Raw genomic sequence first — 19,121 nt, 5'->3', positions numbered from 1 at the left:
AAGTCTTTTAATAACTCTGTGCGCGCTCGTCCCGTGTGGGGGAGATCCGTCAGTCCTAAGACCGGTTAGCTGCTCCTCTGCACCCCCACCGCGCCGACATTCCAGCGCACGTCATGACGCGTTTCAGGTGGATAGACGAACGGTCGCGCGATGTCGAGCGCTCCTTGGAGAACACTCGAGGAAAATCTATTTTGTTTTAAATGTTTTTTTTTATTCTTATTATTTTTTCATCACCGGATGGACGAGAAACGATGTCGGATATTATCATCATCATACAGTTGCAATACCGGAAACCTACGATAACAAAGTGTTACCTACATAGCTACATGATAAGTTAACTTGATATACTGTGTCAATGCGATGTTTGTATCGGTTGCAATCGATATCTATGCAGCGTGAATCTCGTGTCGTTGGATCCCGTACACGTACCAAGATAGACTAAATATGAATTTTGGGAAAATGGAAATACTGAAAATTAGTAACAAATTAGTAACAATTTTTTATTTTATTTTTGCATGTATCGAACACATTTTATAGCCACAATTTTATTTGACCAAGAGGCAATAATTAATAAAACAAAAATTTCGGAATCCAATAAAAACTTATAATAAAAGAAATCGTAAGCGTATTACTATTTTAAAAATTACATGATACTTCATCTTATCGCGTAGAACGTTGTTTACGCGTTTTGTTGCGGAGGAATATAATCAATACATTTTAAATTCAAAAATCCACTAAGGGGAGCAACGTATAGGTCTTAATGTGGCAATTACTCTCTTTACCCGATGGCTACAGACCCGTGTGTCTGTGTTAGCGCATTTAGAGAAAGTCGTCAGCGCGTGGTTTACGCATTTGGGAAAAAGCCGTGACGCGATCAGATGTTTTCGGCTAGTCGCTACATAAATATAGTATAGTGACTTGCTGGAAAGTTGTAAACAAATTTCAATCTATCATTTGCCATCCGTGTAGGTATCTACTATTAATGATAGCAATAATATACTAATAATATGTATGAGAGTTAAAGAATATCGAGAGGTTTGTGTTTCCAGACAAACGCGTTTCTTTTTTGACTTTTGAAGTTCGTAGAGATTTTCTGATTATATATTTTCAAACGAAAAATTGAGCATACGACTATTATTAATTTTTAGAAACTAAATAAATAAAACTGTAAGACAAATAATAACACTTTATACAATAACATTGTTTAATCTAAAAATCAAATCTAAGAATGTTTAAACTGATACCTATGGGTTGGCCCGAACCCAGAGGTTCAACGTAAAACGCATTGTTGTCGGACACGATAGTTGTTTACGTGTTTACGTGTTTATTCCTTCGTCGTTAGGCTGGATAAATTCGTCACTCTCTCTTTATCTATAGGTATTAATGACAAATAATTAAAAATAATTATTTGCGCGAATTTACAACGCCTTACTGTGTTTATATGATTCGAAACGTCGTGTTAATTTAACAATAAAAAATTAAAACACACACACACAGTACCAATATGTTTGCTGGACGCGTGGCAAACAATTTTTCAAGGTGAAAAATAAATACTGGTAAAATATTTGTTGACGACAGCTTACTATTGTAAGTGTTTTAAGTCTTTATCGTGTTGTTGTCGGGTACTAAACGTGTAAGTAGGTACACCATTAACACGGCTTTGAGTGAAAATCTAAGAAAGTATGTTGTGCTGAGTCACACCGTATAAAATATGTTTCCAGTAGCAACTTACTGTTTTCGTTCGGGCATGAGTACATAAAAAATATTTCGTAAGATTGACAGTGGGTGCGAGACCCCGAAACGAGAAACCATCATTCAGGAGAAGTATAATTATTTTTAACGCGTACTCATATATAGAAACGGAATGTAAACACAAGTTCAAGGTCTCCGGTATTGTTTTCTCGTAATGATCGTATGTAAAAAAATAAAAAAATAAATAATAAAATAAAATACTCTGTCATCCAGACAATATATTATTATTATATCAACGATTCATACAAGACACTCGTGCTTGTGTATATGTTTAATTATATTATTCATCACAGATATGTCAAATTTACACCTCAAATGGGTAAATGGCCTCTACAATAATTACTACAGCCCCTGTTGCAACAGGTACACGCGATGGCATAATAAACAATCATAAAAATATTAAACAAATAGTCGTATTTTATGATGGACGTTCACGTAAATAATTCTCAGGTTTCGTTACAATTATCGGTTACTTGTTAGTCAGCAAACCGTGTTGATGATTGTTGATTCGTGATCGACAACATTTTATGTGGCTATATTATATTGTGAGTACAGTATTACGTTATATTTTACGCATACAGCTTTTTAAAGTCCGTCTGTAGGTTAAACAGTCGTCTTGGAGAGAAGAAAACATATTAAATATATTATTATAGTAACATGATATACGTATTATATAAACATTAAATCATTGACTTCTGACAATCTATTAGACACTTTAAAAATATAAGTATATAATATGAATCATTAATAATTAATTATAATTATCTAAGTAATTTTGTTAAATCGTGTCCTTTACTTGGAAGTCAATAGTAAAGGAAACCACAATATATGAAATGTATAAAATCATACCGTTAAATACCGTCCATTGTTATAAATCCAAATAATACCTACTAAGTATGTCTGATGTCTGTATACAAAAGAGGGATGATGTGGAAGTAATGGAACATTAATATACGATAATAATTATAAGCTGAATAGTTTTGAGTTTTTCACAATTCAAATATTATTTTTATTTAGTATTTATCATCACAAAATTATTACATTATCGCATGATCACAATATTATTCGGTATATTGATACACGTACCCTCAAAAATATTCATTAATAAAAGTTTTAGTTGTCGTTATTTACAAAAAGAATACTAGGTACGTCCATTTTTATTATATGAATTCCACAAGCATTGCAATTCATCATCCAATTACACAGCAATAGCAGTAATTTAATTAATTTTTAATAGTTGTGTCGAAATTAAACGAAGTCCTAAGCAATAACCCAGACAACATTTTTATTCTATTTACACGTGAAAGTCGATCCAACTTGTAACTCAGCATGGCCAATTTTAACTAAAACTTATTCTTAAATAATTTCTCATGAACGATGAATACCAACCACATATACAACTGTACAAGCGTTGATGAAAATTATTTTCTATTACAAACAATTCCGTATTTTTTCTTTTTTTTAATTATTGAATCTCCTAACATTTTTGACAGTATATATCAGGTAAGACACTAGTACGCACATCAAAATATTTGTATAATAGTAATTTTTTTCTTCGTTATATGGACTATTGATTTGCCGTGATTGATCTTTAAATTGATGATTGATTTTTAAACATTTTGCACACCTATAAAATTTAAGATTGTTCAATTTATTTTAGAATATCATTGTAAGTGATGTTCCAGATTATTGTTATTGATTGACGATTGTATAATGGTTATTTTATTGTTAATGATTATTATCATTTTATTAGCACACCGTGAAATGGTGTAACTACCTGTAATTACCCCTCATTAGTAAGTTTAGAAAAAGATAGTTTTAATGAATTGACGTTCTAACGGGGCATTGAAAAGCTCCACTTCACTCTCCACCCCAATAAGGAAAAATAATTTCTACATATTATAAATTATTATTTTCATTATTTTATAATAAAGATGTAGCTTTATAAATTTAAATTATTAGTAACTAAATTTGCATAGAATTTTATCACCCAACAATAATCTTTTTCAAATAACTTGTATGTGTATGCGTTTGTCTCAAACCACAATATATTATATATATCAAGTTTTCTGAGAACATCCGAATATTAATTCTAATGAGTATAAACTTAATCATGACGTAATTACCTGTTTAATGAATATTATCTATTTTATATTTCAAAATATAATAGTATTAAATAGGTTAGGTAGCAAAAGTAGCTATTTTTATAGAATTAGGTTGTATATAGAGTGGTTGGTATTGACATTTTTATTCCGAAGGATTTTAATGACGGCCTCTTATGCATAATAACAAATAATTTGTTGCCCTATTTTTATTACTAGGTAATAAAATTATGTTTTTGAGTATTAAAAGTTATTTTAATCACTGACCTTAATTAATAATTAAATTAGAACGCGGATATGAATTATTGAGAGATTACCGTCAATTAATGTAATGTGTCTAAGTACATAAACATATTGTGTTGAACAATTTGTATAATATAATATTTAATATTATAGTAACACAAGTCGCAATATTTCCAACACGAAGATAATAAGTAACGTTTCTGATATTTTGTTTTACATTCATGCGTTAATTTTATTTATTTTAATATCTTATGTATTTTGTAATACAGCTATAACATAGTAGTTCATAAAATGTTTATTATTTTTATTAAAAAGATCATCATATTTTTAATAGGTATACAAAATTGAAAATATAAAACAATTCATAATAAATTACAATTCATAGGGTGTAAATACATTTTTAATTTTAAAACAATATAAGAATATTTCGCAAGTCTAATGCTTACTATAAAAAATTCTCAAGCTGATTATGGATTTACCAAAAATAGTAAGTACAATATAAGTTTTGTTAAAACATTTTCAAAAAAGATATTTTTTAATTCTTAAAAATAAATACAATTTTTTGATTGTTAAGTATTAAAGGATTTATAGTATAGTATATATATAGGGATCGTCCTCTATAATAAGAGGAAGGATTGTTTACATATGCAAAAGTATTAGGAAATTTTCTCGATTTAGAACTGGTCAAGGTCGCTGGTCATTAAATATCTTTACAATATTATTTAATTAACTATTCAATGGTGTTATTAACACTTGTACAATGCTATACATGATCAAACAATAAACCAAATAATAAAAACAAAAAAATAAAATTTTCACAATATTAGATACACAGTTTATAAATATTATTGAATAGCATAAAGGAATATCATTATAACGTATTACTCCTCCTCGATTATGTATAGCTCATCGTCAATATTATATTTTAAATTAATATTTTGACTGTTCTGGATTTATTTATTTATTTTTTAAATTATTGACTGTAATATTGATCATAATTTGTTTTAACAAATACACGCACACACGTTGTGTATTATCTGATATGATAAGGTAAAATATTTTGAAAAGCTCTTATTTCTTATGTAAGTGTTACATTAACGTACAACTGTAGCCTGTAACTCATTATATTATTATTATGCATTACAAACGCACCAAATATTATAATATGTTTTAAAAAGTTCAGTCATTAATCGGTTACTAGCATTACATCAATTTGTGTAGCATTTTATGTATAATTTATTTGAACCATAGATTTTTTACGTATATTATAAATTATTTTAGTATTATAGTAAAATTAAGTCTATGATTTGAACTAAATGTTATTGTTCTACTATAAACAATAATATTGTACAAGACCAAAACATTGGAATTGCGAAATTGTCATAGTTTATAGAACCTAAATAACCAAATTTTGTTGAAAATAAACTAAAATGATAAGAAATTATTCAATAATATTATTAATATCAAATCAGCATTGGTTTGATTTTCATTTTATTTTATTTTATCTTTTTTGGCGTAAAATATATTTTTGATTGATTTTATCATTTTACAGTTTTATTTAAAACTAAAACTAAGGGCTATTTTTAAAAAACAAATTAATTAAATTTAATATATAAGCTTCAAAATTATTTTGTACAAAATATTCTACTAAATACATTTAATAAATTAAAAAGAGGAAAGATACACTATTGTTGGTTACTGAGGAATGAGGATCTTAAAATATTTTAGTGTTATGGCATATACTATATACTTACAAATTGTATTAATTATCGCTAGTATTATTATTAACTGTTATCATTAACATAGATTTTATAATTTAAAATTCAATAAATTTATATTTATATAATTATATAACAGTATAAGACGTCATATAATACAGTGTTATTTTAAGTTTATATTTATATAAATGTATAAATGTTAGCTATAACCAGCTATTAAAATAACAGAATAAATAAAACGTAATTAACTTAAATTAAATGTATTTATTAAATTAAATAAAACTACATCATGTAAACTTTAAATGTGTGAATTTATAAATTACAGAGGTGCTACTTAGATTTCGAATTAGCAAATAGACTTTATGGAAATATAATACGACAGAAAATTATTATATAATAACTGGTACAAGTATAATCGAATCGATTGCGGAATTATGTCAAATGCTGACTGACATTAGCCAGTACATACAGAGTGCATCAATTTACCGACCAAAATTATTTTACCTTTAATGCGCTAGTAGGTAACCTAACCTGTACGCCGACCATCGATGACAACATTTTCAAAATCGATGGCGTTGATTATCCTTGTATGCCATAACGTGTCTGAAATGACAAATTGCCGCAGCACACAGTCGTTGGCCAAACTCATTATACGAGATAACCATCTCGACGAGAAGACGGGCCAACAACGGTGGGTTTCCTCGTGGCTTGACGTACAATAAAGCAAACAACAATAATAAGAAATTAATAAAATAGCCATTGCAAGTTAAAATCCTTTAATGAGGCGCCTGAAGAATTTACAAACTCATCGTCGCTGACGCGATTAAACATTACACTTAACATAATATAACGAGTAGGTAATAACAATACATGCAGCTAGTGAACAATCGCGACCCATCATTTGGGGCTGTGATCGGCATAAATTTACGAGTAAGTACGTGGACATGCTCACGTATGCCATAGCGTTTTGCGTTTTGCGTTTTGCGTTTCGTATTTTTATTTTTTATTTATTGAACAATACAGTCCACTGTTTGGACGGATTTTTGCGTCGAATTGAAAAAACACGAATTGCCGCGTATTATACGTTATATTATGTATAGGTACCGCATAATGGATGAAAATGTAAATATTTCGCTTAAAGAAGCGTGCCATGTTTTACATTCAAATTAATTTGACAACCCATACTTGATATTATGTAAACTCAAAATAAATATTTTATCAGCTTACATTAAAATTTTCGCCAAGTATTATTATTTTTATTTTTTTATTCTCCCCTTTTTTTTTTTTTTTGTAAAATGTATACAAAATATGACGAGTAATAGCATTTATGCGCAATTGTTATGGTATACGCATTAGAGTTAACGAAATATCATAAAGTATACTGTATATTAAATAATTAATGCGAATTAACCTTATCACGTACAAATTAAAAAGTCGTTTATTGACACCAAACTCCTGGTGGACTTAATCTATAATACGCATATCAGTTACACATTTATATACATATATTGTAGATACTCGTATTGTGACATCGTGATCGCCCCAATCAAAAAATAAATTTTTTCCAACTACCTATATATATGTATGTATATTTCAAACAAAAATTATATTGTTTTACTCGATCTACATAGATAGATATTTAAACAGTGCCTTGAAATGTGTAGACGAAGCAAATTAATCCAAGTACAAGTTTTTAGAATATAAAATTATGAAAATCTATTATAATAACATATAATTATACTATTGATATTGTTTGTATAAAATAATCATTGAACAGAGGTATACTTACGATCTCTTTCGAATTATTTTAGGGCCGTAATGTGGCCTCTCTGATAATCGTTTCCAGTGATCTTCAAAAAAAAAAAAAATCACTCATTAGTCATTACTCATTGATTTAAGTATATAAAAACTATAATCCAGAAAATTGTTTATATTATATTTTATAAATTATGGTTTAAAACTTTACATAATTAAAATACACAATATGACCCAGTAAAACTATAGTGCATATCTGAAAAATATTGTACTACGTAATTAATCATATAATAATATATTTCTCCAAACACTATTCTTATTATATTATTATTGTTCACTCTTCACTAGTTCACTGTATATTTGGTTTTATATTTGCTATAATTTTAAACAAAATAGTTATTTATTCATTCCTAATGGCTACTGCATAATATACCGATATACCTATTGCTAATTTTCGGAGAAAAGTAAACTAATACATTTTAATACATTTTATTTTGAAACTTGTTTTACACTAGTCACAATTGAATAGTCGTATTCATGATGATTTAATGGAAAAGACTTCAAATTATTAATTTTCCATTTCTAAATTATAATCAGATATCTAAATGAATTTCACGTGAACTTGAACTAAAACGTGACTTTGAACACGAATATTATCCGAGGCCAGTATTTATTACCCAGTATAATAACCACATGATTATTTTTCGAAGGACTAGTTTTTATAATAGTGCCTATAGAGAGTCCAGCTCTGGTGCATATGTTAATCATTATTTTAAGTATATTTAATGTGTTTTGTTCCAAATACATAATATTTTAAAAATGAAACGTTAACTAAAAATAGGCATATATTTTTAGGATATAATTGTAAAAAACAAGTTTGTTTCTTCCGGAAAAAAACTGTATTATAATCCAAATCGTTCGTATACCTAGACCGCTATAGTGAATAATAAACTTATAAATCAAATAACACTTTCAACAAATTAAAAATGTATTTCGTTCTTTCTATTTTGAACTGCGTTTGTAACTTGTTCATTTACGTATGACTTTTAATTTCATAAAAAATTTATTAAATATTATGTTTTACCTACTTATGTTAAGTCATCATATTTAATATAGATATATAATTAGGTGTACTGGGTACTTACACGCTTCGATGCATTAAATTGATTTTCTCCGTACACGTTTTGATTTTCTCTTCATTATCGTATGTATCAATAATGACAATAAATGAAACTCACTCGTATATATTTTGTAATCATAAATACCATCAATTTATGCAGATGACTAGTTATCGCAATCATTTCCTCTCAGTTATGAATGTGACATTAATGAATACTCTATTTATGAACCATAAATCATTTAACAAATCATCATTTTATATTATTTATATTTTATTTTACCATTGATTATCTGCAATTTTCTTACCAAAAATACTTTTTAAATAATTTTTTCCAATATAAAAAATATTATAGGAGCGTAATCGTGCATGATGTACAATTTATTTAGTCTGAATTTTAACTTTGAGAGAAGCAGTAACTCTTTTACTGACTAATGTATGATGTACTTATTATATTATGTATTTTGCATACGTACTGTATTTCAAAATAGACGAATATAATTAATCTAAATTGGAGCGATTCCTATGCATTGCGAACGCTGTGAAAAATACTTTTCAATTTAATGGACTGTATATAGATAAAAAATATTAGAATACATTTTACTAGTGATGGTCCATTAATAAATTTAGCAAGATAGTAATAAGATTATTATTGTTGTTGCAGTGTTACGTGGTATGAGAACTATTAAATCGCCGTCTATCTCTGATACGATGTATCAGTGAAAAATTAACATCAAACGGGGGATCTTGATGCTAATTTTATTAGACAAGACGTTTAGTTAGGCAAACTAAGTACAGTTACCGTATCTTGAAATACAATTTTAATATAATATATTTTACTTTGCCAATGACCAAGTAGCAATACTGCATGGAACGAGTGATAAAACAAGTCAAGTTCAGTATATTTATGTAGATTATTATTATTTATTATACATTTTGCTAAGTATATAATAAAAATAAAGTTAAACCTATAAATAGGACTGCATAACAATATGAAACAAATGTAAGATGACACATTCGTTTAGGATATACTGGTAATGTGGAATTGGCTCCCGGGTCAAATAAAGTGTATGAATTAGTTCCCGAAAAAATAACATTCCAGTATACAACTATTACAAAATATGTACAAATCAATAATCTTATAATATTTTATTATAGGTTTTAAGATGTCTGGGAAAGTTTATAAATATAATTTTATATCTATTTGTATCTAGTAGTAATTGTTTAGTTTCATTTAATTTTTATTATTAATGTAAGGAAAAATAGTATTACTAACCAATATACGTATGTAACTATATGATGTTATAAATAATAATAATAATAAAATATAAACACCATTACAGCAGTAAAAATCTGATGGACGTACATTGTATAGGATTTTGGTAGTTTACTACTTGCCAAATATAGAATGTACCTAGGCTAGGTAAAGGTAAGTACTTCGATTATAATTAAACACGTACCTACCCTACCTATATGGTGATAATAAATCAAAAATATTATTGAGGAAAAAATAAAAGATATTAATGATGTTCTAAAATTAAAATTAAATAATATTTAGGTAATGTTGTTTTCAACATACATAAGGACGCATAACAGATTGACGTATACATACGTCATAACAGATTGTTATTAATTTAAAATTATAGTTTTATTATTCCACAATATCAATTTTGTAACTGTGCAGAATATACAATTATTATCTATATATATTATATTACACATATAATATTAATGTAAATAATAAGTAAAGACTTATTCAGTTATACCTATACTTAAAATAAATTATGGTACCAATATTCATATGTATTAAATCCAAGTATTAGAAAGAAATCTAAAAAAAAAAACACTTAAAGAAATAATATTCGTTGTACCTTGTACGTCCAATTACTATTTCCGAAGTTTAAACAATATTTTTATAATAAAAAATTAACTATCAAAGTATAACAAACAGTTATAATCATTTACGATTCAAAAAAGATTAAAAAATATAATTGGAATGGCTGTTTCAAACGTGTAATTATTGTGAATATAGTTCACGAAGTAATATTCATGGATTTATTTTATTTAATAGCTTTTAAATTGATTTTTGGATAAAGTATAGGTAAATTGTAATATCGGAGTTGTTTGTATACACCATGATGATTTATCAAATATGATCAACCCCATTATTATTTTTAATATTCAATTTATTCAATTTCTTTTTTTAGAATATTTTTAAGTATACTTAAGAATCATATTTTCAATTATTTAGAATTTTTATTCCATTTAAAAAGTTAGTGTGGCTATACACTTTTTTTTTTAATGAAAACCCACCTGTTAAATTCTGAGCAAAGCGTTTGAAAATATGGTCCTTAAAAAAAAATGTAAAACACCAAAAAATAGAATTTGCATAAATTTATTATCAAAGAAAAAAATGTGAGTATGCTTAATAAATCAACCTATATAGTATATACAAATATACAATTTATTTAACTATATACTATATGATAATGTAACAGAAAAAAAGACAGTACAAGGGCATTTTAGAGTATATACCAATGGGCTATGTTATTAAAATAGTAATTTGTTTTCCAGATGGGTTTCTTTGATTTTCCCAACTGTCTGTGCGACGACGTTGATTAATAACTTACATTATTATAATGAATTAGCTAGCAGCATATAGCAAATATTTAAATGAGAATTATTTTTTTTACAACATAAAAATTGATTGTTCAATTCGTTACGGGAATAAAATACATAACATACAAAACAACCAAATAAATAATAATACAACATAATAACAATAATAATTGCGTACATATTATTATTTATTCGTACATTAAATAATTCTCATGTTTTATAAGCGTGTGTACTGTGTACGGTGTACCTATCTATACCTAACAAAGTACGTGTGCGTATTTATACTGCGCCATAATCGCACGGATAGCATTATTGTGTGCATACTTAATGGATAAATGGTTTTGAATGGCAATGACGCACGTGTTAACGACGGTTGAATTCGAATTAGCTTAACCAACGCCGCGGTGTCATGTAATACGTATGCCCAAAAAAGAATACTTACGATAAAAATAACACCCCTCTCGAATAATTTTGTCACCAAAATCGTCTGCGTAAGTCATGCAATTAAACAAAAAAAAAACTCATTGGCAGCGAATTTCCGGTATGGTGTAGCCAAATATCACACGAATAATATAATAATATAATTTAGTATAGTGATATAATACATACTATGCACACACACGCCAACCAGCCGAAACAATACATTTTGATCACGATAATATTCTATATTATCCAACTCGGCGGAGAAAAAGATAATACAAAAATCATAATAATTAAAATAAACTTCACTCGAAAGCTGTATGTAAACAAACGAATTATTTAATCAAATGTCAACAGTTAATTATATTTACCATACACTTCAATTTATCACTAAAATTGTTTGTATATAGAAGAAAATGATGTAGGTAATTTGCATGTATGCGACATTGCAGCGTGAATGCGTGATAAATGATGAATGGAAATTACGTTATATCATTTTCGTATGACTTTAAATTTGAAATATACTAATTAAATAGTAATATAGTATACATATTATGTATTTAGTGTGTATGTGATTTAGAGTTTAGATAAATATAATATAATTTTATATGTTGAAATATAACATAACTTTACGTCGGTGAAAAAATATTATATTTTTCAAATATTGTACTTATAATCTGAGCGAGATATATCATACTACTGAATTACCATAATATGCGTAATATATTCAATTCACAGTTAGTAAGCTATAAATCTATAATGAAGCATATTCAATATTTAAGACGTTAGCCCGCCAACACTTGCAACTCTTTCTACTCTAATCATGTGTTTATTTTTGACATTTAAAACTTAATTGTAATGTATAGGTAGTGAAAATTAATTTAAATTATAATTATTATTAATATCACTCGATTAAAATGATAATTGTATAATATCATATTGATATTTATAATTATAATACTTAATCAGCGACTAACTATAGAACCCGAATATGACTAAATAAGTAACAACCCTACAAAAGTGTCACGCATGTCGCAACCCAATTGCTACCGGCCCCTCTTAATCTGCCATAAGTAAATCTGTTTGATATTACGCTTTTTTAATATTTAGACATCCTATGGGCATGTAAAAGTAAACGTAAATAGTGTGATATTGGTGTATAATATGCTAGTATAAAGGATTAAAAAGAAAGTCTTGATCTCACTCCCAGTTGTATTTATGTATATTTATAACTTTATAAGTATAATTATAATAATATTATGATCTATCCACAACTTTTACAAAAAGTCATAGAGGCTTTGTGTTTCAAACAGTATAAATATATCAGTGGATCATGGGCACTATTACTGAATTCATGATTGCTTCTTACTGATTGGGCATAAATCTTAATATACTAAACAAATAAGCTGTCATACTTGGTTGTAGCTTACAAAATTATTTAATATTAATTAACATACCCAATATTATAATTATAAAATGATTTTATTGATTCTAGTATGGTTTTTTTTAATAATGAATATAATTATGATTTATAATTAAGATAAATAAATAATCATAATATGAAGAAAATTAACATATTATTATGTTATTTATTTTTTTTAACATGCAGAAAGTACAACTTTATACGTCATCATTGCACATGTCATGTGTATTTCAATACATAATTGAATTTGATCATGTTCATATTGGTACAGTCAATATAATATAATGTTAAATTTAAACAACATTGTAAACGAAATATGTTGTGTAACTGTTAAACTGATTGAATACAAATTAATAAGACGAACCTCGAAGGCTTTAAGGCTAATATACCCGGGTTCTGAGTGCGAGAATCAGTCAAAGCCGAAGAATAAAAATAAAAAGTAAAATTAATTACTAACCTCAGATGATATACTTGTATAATTAATATTATCACGTACTGAAAAACCACGATAAAATAAATAAGTAGGTCCACTAACCTCTTAAAAAGCAAATCGATTGTATATTTTTTAATTTATTGAAATTCAAGAACGTAAGTAAAAACAAAATTACATAACAATCAACGGTATTTAATTTATTGCTACCTGAACCTATAATCATAAATATTATTATATATTTTACCATTTACATTAAAGAGTTAAATGACTTAAATTAAATTAATTTAAGTTTTTATTATTCTTAGTTCGAACGCATTACAAAAAATTATTTCATACTAACAATAACATTTTATATCATATACATATTCATAATTTATATGAATTCAAGAATTTATAGGAATTCTGAAAAGTATTAATACATTATGAAAATCTTAATTATATTGACTCTAATTAAAGTATTTGGCTATAAGTACCTAACTGAAAATTGAATTTGAAATTATTGTTTATTGTTTAATATCTATAAAAAATAATCAAGTAATTTATTCTAGAAATATTAGGATTTATGAAATATGATGGTTTTATAATTTCGCAATTAGCTAATCCTATAGTAATAACTAGGTAATAATTATTACGTCATAAGCTTATAAGTTATAAATAATAACACATAAACGCAAAATTCTTTAAATAAATTTACCATAAATTGCTATATAAAGATTACAATAAATAAACATTCAATATATCATGACGTTTTTTTTTCATTTCTGGCATTTGGTCATTTATTATTAACTCTTTATATTTAATTATGTATTTTTTTATAAATTAACGACTAAAAAGTAAAAACTTTACAGTTATTATTAAATATTCATTCAAATGCCCTAAACATTTATTCAATGATTCTTTTTTTTTATTTATTAAAATATTCTATTAGGGATCAAAAAAATTTAAAATTATACACTTTAATAACAGAAAAACTATTATGACTATTTTGATTAGTATCAAGAAGAATTTAAAAAATATATTTTTTAAATGAAATTGCATTGTTAAATGCATTTAATTTAATTGCAATATTAAAATAAAATTAATGAAAAAAAATTATTTTCGTTTTATAATAGTTAAGAATTATATTTAGTCATCACGTATAATAGGTATACGAGTATAATGGCTGAATAAGTGGTTACAATTTACTAATTAATCATGTCTTAATGTTAAAAATACAAAAAAAATTATCTAACAATTTGTATGACAAAATTATACTTCAATAATACTTTAATTTAGTATAATTATCAATTATTTAGTAATAGAGCTTTTCATCGAGATGGGATTCACAAAGAGCTATATTTCATAGTTATGTTAATTGTTAATTACTTGTTTGTAATTAAAATTGACTTGTAATAATTTTAATAGGACTAGAATTTAAATGGACTAAGCTAACTATGCAATACTCGTTTTGTTACAAATCCGTTTCATGCATGGTTGCCTGTTTATTGAGTATACGTATACAATATTTTACATTATCTATATTTTTTAATGTTTAATTAAAAAAGCGTTTTTTAATTTGTTTAAGTGTTGTTAAGTCTTTGGGACACAAGTTACTTTTTAAAACGCTTGTATTGATTAACTTTTAAATATTGAATAGTGCAGCTGTCTGATACATTCAATTTATTAAGTTCAACTTTAAAACTATCTTAATTTTATACAAACTTATTATCTTATGAAGTTATAAATATACGCAAGCCGATAAACCTACATAAACTGTAACCTTAATTATACATAAATCGTGTATTTTATTCACTGTCATGAATCACAATATTTATAAAAAAAAATGCTAACCTCTCGGTAATCAAGTATGAACGCAGTTCTAAGAACTGGACAGATAAACACATTGGAGCGTGTGCATTTGTGCAAAAACCATGTACACTGACAAGACGACGAATACAAATTATCTAATTATATATTTTTTTACACTTGGAAATCAAATAATATTGATCAATAATCTCAAATGCGCATTTTATTTATTTCGTTAATTTATATTCATTTTTTCTTTACTTTCGAAATGTTACTAGCTTGTTTCACTAGAATTACAAAACAAAATAATCGTGATTTCATGGAACAATCAATATATTCTGCAGTTTTACAATACAATAATATTTTCATATAATTATTTAAGATAAATATACTAGAATATCAACTTACTGCCCCGATATAATAGCTAGTTTAACTTATTGAGAAGGCGTCGATTGTTACTCGTTACTCGTTATATAGTAACTATATATCGCGCAATTGACAGTTCGATACAATCCGGCTATACGAATTAAACTAATAATTGGCGGGTCATGAGTGTTTATTATTGTGTTTGCGAAGAAAAAAATAATAATAAATGTTTGCGATCGTTCTACGTACAATAATATGACAAAAGTACTATGTGTTGATGAATGTTCGTCGTCGTCGGCGTGCAATATATTACTGCAACTACTGATGCAGCAGCATGCAGACGCGTGATGACAATAATAACAATAATAATATTATACGTAATTGTTTTCCCAAAGACTACGACGGTGTTTTATATAACGAAGACAATAAATTAATAATCGATTATATTATTACTGATAATAATAATAATATTGTACCATATACGTTTTTTTTTCTCTTCTGTGTTTTTAAAACATCTGCTCGGCGTGTACAAGTGCGTGTGCGTGTGTGTGTGCACGCGGGTTGATTGCCCTCGATATTACCGTTATGTGAACCACTGACATTCTTCCGTCGCATCACAGCAGCCGCGGCGACTACCGGCCCTGTTGCGCGTGCTCTTCCGTTATCGTAAATCGTAATTCGTATATTTATCTCTCGAAGACAATAGGCCAACCGGCAATGATTAAACTCGTATATACGTCTACACGCATTATTATATGCGTACGTGGATTTTTTTACGCACACTCCGCAGAACTCGATCGCTGATGACACGCGTACAAACAACAAACGCGAGATCCGTCGCCGCCGTGTATAGTTGATATAATTATTGGTAATATTATGGTGATGACGACGAGATGACGACGACATAAATATTATATGGTCGGACGATCCGAGCTCGCCGTCATTATTATAGCGGCACTGATGAGCTTTGTCATCGGAAACCGACAACCGGCCGTTTATCGTATTAGCGTAGACATCGTCGGCATTTATATTATAATCGATTTGAATAAACTCGATCGACGAAAAATATGTTTTCGCGACTTTATAATTTTTCCTGAATATTTACATTTTCAATCGAAATCGAAATTCTGCCTATGTAATATAATAATGGAATAGATTAGCCGTTCATAAATGAAATTAGTGCAATACAAATAGAGTTACATTATTGTTATGATACTTTGTAATATTAAGAATAGGCATTAGTTAAAATATAACGTTAAGGTACTATAGTTATAGAATGCTAAGAAATATTAGGCAGAACCTAATAATATACCGGTCCAATAAAATTGTATTCGTAGACACAAACACAGATTATTGTCTAGTCTCCGTGCTGGTATCTTTGTTTATTTGCATATATAAGCACATTCCGAGCTAATACAGTCACAATATTACCTCCATATATATAGCTTCGATTAGTAATATATATTATTCGTTTTAAATAATTTAGATTGTTATTAATTTTTGAAGCTAAGTCATACATAATACATCTTAAAATATTGTTTCTCCCCGGTGAATACAAAAACTCCTGCGCATTATAAAACGAGTCTAATGCTAATCAAGATTTGTCACATCAAATAGATATATATATATATTATAATATGAATTACCTAATTATATACGTGTGACATGCTAATCGTAAAAATGTAAAATAACTGTATCTATACAGGTTTTATGTTAATATGTAGATTGTAGGTATGTATATAACTACATTATACAGCCATCATCGTACTTTTCAAATATTTGAATACAATTAAATATTTTAAGTTTTAATAATATTTTATTATATATTTTGTGTATCACGATGTATACAACCAAATATATATGCACACAATTCACAAGCAATATTTTTAGTTTTGTTTATAAATTCGGTTAGAATTTAAGTTTAATTTGTTTTAAATATGTACTGAAAAATATACTTCAGTTACCTATAAACTACAATTAAAACTAAGTGATGTTATAAATTAAAAAACAACTTTTTATAAAAAAATATTTATAATATACAAAAAAAGAACATTTTAAACAAATAAGACTTGTTTTGTATTACTTTAAAAAAACTTTTTTGCCACCCTCATTATAGATTTGCTTGTCGTAAGTTGTCTACTGTATACTTGTTATATCTACCACTCGTCCACTAAGTCATTTAACTTAATCGATGTCGACAACGATTAAAATTGATCTTGATAAAAGTCTGCTTATATATAAAAAAAAATGTCCCATAACTTATGTGGTTGGATTAGGCAAAAATGTAGTGTGGGATGAATAGAGATGATGATCGGTGATATACTCAAAGTTTAGTTTGTGGTGTAGGTTATGTTACGTTATTTTGTTTTGACTATATTATCTTATTTAACTTATTCAAACCGGCAAATTATTATATTTATAAGTAGATACCAATGTTCGATTTATACCTACGTATTTATTGTTTGATGTTCTACTAGATAATATACACTACACATATATGTATATTTTAATTATATTTTTATTTATATATTTATTCTTATTTTAACTGAATTATTCAACTGTAAACTTGGTCATAATATGATATATAAAAATGTGAATAAGTGAACTGCGTATTATGACGTATGTATAGAACGTGTAATAAACCGGTTACAATAATAATAAAAAAAAATACCAATAAACCTCAATTTCGGACCCAAAATTGTTCTATAGGTACTGAAAAAAATAGTACCCATTTAAGCATTTATTTGAGTTCTTATTTAAAATTGTAATAAAATAATTTTTAATTTACGCATTTAATATATATAATATAAAATATAAAAATATAGGTACCCATTTGAAATATATTTCAAAAGTATTTTTAGCAATTAATATAAGTTTTAGTGCCTACAATACAAACATGAAAAATTATTTTTGTTAATTTCAATAAATTGTTTCATTTAAACGGAATTGAAACATTCTAATGTAACAATATCGAAGAACAAAAGTCTTTAGATGTTTTGTAGCAGTATTAAACATACCAAATTAAAACGTAATATACGTAATATTATGAAATTTAAAAACATATTCCAAAATACATTATTTTTTTTCAAATAATATTTTAAAATATCGACCTTTGTCATATTCAGATAACTATGTTATAATTAGTGTGACGTGATATACTGTTAGACTATGTCTAAGTATCTTTAATACATTTTAAAAACCCATTTACTCGTTTGTCATGATTGAACCACCAAGACGTCATATATCCGCTAGTGAAACGATAAACAAATTATTAATTATAAACACGTGCAAAACTTAATTATTAAACGATTTCACTGGAATTTTGAAATAAATTATGTACACGCCCCCACAGGAATTGAGTATGTTTAAAAATAAATGTTATATTATA

General features: G+C 26.8%; 1 long non-coding RNA gene across 1 annotated transcript; it reads right to left on the bottom strand.

The window, feature by feature from the left end:
* Positions 1 to 6,064: 6,064 nt before the first annotated feature.
* On the bottom strand, positions 6,065 to 16,025 carry LOC132930946 (uncharacterized). Its single transcript, XR_009662300.1, has 3 exons — positions 15,776 to 16,025; positions 7,605 to 7,665; positions 6,065 to 6,522 (listed from the first exon to the last, which is right to left on the bottom strand). It is a non-coding gene; the product is annotated as an uncharacterized LOC132930946 (long non-coding RNA).
* Between the last annotated feature and the right edge of the window lie 3,096 nt (positions 16,026 to 19,121).

Source organism: Rhopalosiphum padi, chromosome 4, assembly GCF_020882245.1.
Source record: "Rhopalosiphum padi isolate XX-2018 chromosome 4, ASM2088224v1, whole genome shotgun sequence".
NCBI classification, from domain to species: Eukaryota; Metazoa; Arthropoda; class Insecta; order Hemiptera; family Aphididae; genus Rhopalosiphum; species Rhopalosiphum padi.
Note: the sequence above shows the minus strand (reverse complement) of the source record. Positions and strands in the feature narration are given on the sequence as shown.